The following is a 2,330-nucleotide window of genomic DNA, read 5'->3' on the forward strand; positions in this document are numbered from 1 at the left end:
GTATAGTGCACTGCTTTTGACCAGAGCCCAATGGGCACGCAGCCATTGAACTCAGATAACAGCAGATCTCTCTCAGATGTCACATGGGTTCTGAACCTACATACTAGTAAATGAATGAGAATATAACCTTCTCTCAAACAATCATAAAGTACAAATAGTCATTATAATACCTGGGCCTGTATGCATAAAGCATCTGATCTAGGATCAGCACCCCCTTGTCCATATATACATACACATTAATGATGGAAGAAGAAAAAACAGCAACGTTAAACTGATCCTAGATCAGCACTCCTACCTTGAGATCCTTTATGCATACGGTTCTTGATTTAACTTCTACATTGAAAAAGTCTGGAGTTCTCAGCTCAGAGGTCCTGTCAAACGTGTCCAGATTAGTAGGGTATTCACACTGGATGTTGATTCAGAGCAACCAGGCAGAAAGCAATCTCACCCTTATGTTATAGCAATCTCTCCCGTGTGACCTCCCTCCACTCAGGGTAAAGGGGAGACATACACCCAGCATCGCAAATGGAACCCTATTCCTTAAATAGTACACTACTTTACGACCAAGGCCCATAGGGCTCTGGTCAAAAGTAGTGAACTATATAGGGAATAGGGTTCCATAGGGCTCTGGTCAAAAATAGTGAACTATATATAGGGAATAGGGTTCCATAGGGCTCTGGTCAAAAGTAGTGAACTATATAGGGAATAGGGTTCCATAGGGCTCTGGTCAAAAATAGTGAACTATATATAGGGAATAGGGTTCCATAGGGCTCTGGTCAAAAGTAGTGCACTATATAGGGAATAGGGTGCCATTTTTTTATGCAGATTTAGAAAACCTGCAGTGGCCCAGCCTGAGAGGATTTAGGGAGAAAAACCCTGCCTGGTAGACTACTGTAGTTGCTCCTGGACCATGTGTTATATGCCCAAATGGCACCCTATTCCCTATGTGAATGCACTACTTTTGACCAGGGACTATAGGGTTCTAAACAGGGTGTCATTTAAGACACAGACATAACATATTCCCATTGGCAAATCCTCCCCAACTCATTAACAAATCCACACATCCTCATCTCTCTAAAGAGAGATTGAACTAGGTGGCAGACTTTGGCTTCGTCCCAATTGGCAACCTATTCCCTATTTAGTGCACTACTTTTGACCAAGGACCATAGTGCTCTGGTCAAAAGTAGTGCACTGTGGGGAAAGGGTGCCATTTGGGACGGTGTTGCTTTTTTAGGAATGGAACACCCCCTCTAGAGGGAATGCATTAACAATGACCAATCCCAATAGATTAGAATGAGATTTTGATCCAATGAGTTGATAGCACACTGAAGTACAACAGCCTAATATCAACCATTGGTCCGCATTACATCATCATCAATAACAGCTGGTGCACGAAATCTAATATTGAGGAACTCTCAAGGTTTTTCTCGCCTGAGGTAGAGTCTCTCATGATAAACTGCAGACCACATTATTTCCCAAGAGAGTTTTCATCTATATTTTTTATAGCTGTCTATTTACCACCACAAACCAATGCTGGCACTAAGACAGCACTCAATGATCTGTATAAAGCCATAAGCAAACAATGAAATGCTCATCCAGAGGTGGCGCTCCTAGTGGCCGGGGACTTTAATGCAGGGAAACTTAAATCCGTTTTACCAAATTTCTACCAACATGTCCCATGTGCAACCAGAGGAAAAAAACTCCAGACCACCTTTACTCCTCACACAGAGACGTGTACAAAGCTCTCCCCGCTTGGCTCGATTGGATATGTAGTGATTTACCAACACAGCCAGATATGTACACAGTCTTGTACACTTAATCTTAATTTTAAACTGACTATCGTATTTGTTGATAAAAATCTAACTCTATTAGTATAATAGTAGTCCAGGAATGTCACGAGTTAATTGACACAAGAAAACCTGAGAAAATAGCAACTCTACAGATTGCAATGTCTATAATGAATGGCTAAATTACTTCCAGACGCTATTGGTCTGCGGAGCTCATCCTCCTCAAGTCTCTGTAAAGGGGAATATGTGTTTGAGCTGTTTGAGTTATGCACAAAGAAGATGTCCTAACCGACTTGCCAGAACTATAGTTGGTTAACAAGAAATTTGTGGAGTGGTTGAAAAATGAGTTTTAATGACTCCAACCTAAGTGTACGTAAACTTCCGACTTCAACTGCACATTAGAATCAACTGTGGACAAACTGCCACAATTTTAGTAGGACTGAGTCCTAAATGGCACTCTATTCCCTGTATAGTGCACTACTTTTTCCAGGGCCCATAGGCCTCTTAACTTAAAGTAGTGCACTATATAGGGTAGGGGTGTCA

This window comes from Oncorhynchus mykiss, chromosome 18 (genome assembly GCF_057628025.1).
Source record: "Oncorhynchus mykiss isolate SJ-2025 chromosome 18, ASM5762802v1, whole genome shotgun sequence".
Classification (NCBI taxonomy): domain Eukaryota; kingdom Metazoa; phylum Chordata; class Actinopteri; order Salmoniformes; family Salmonidae; genus Oncorhynchus; species Oncorhynchus mykiss.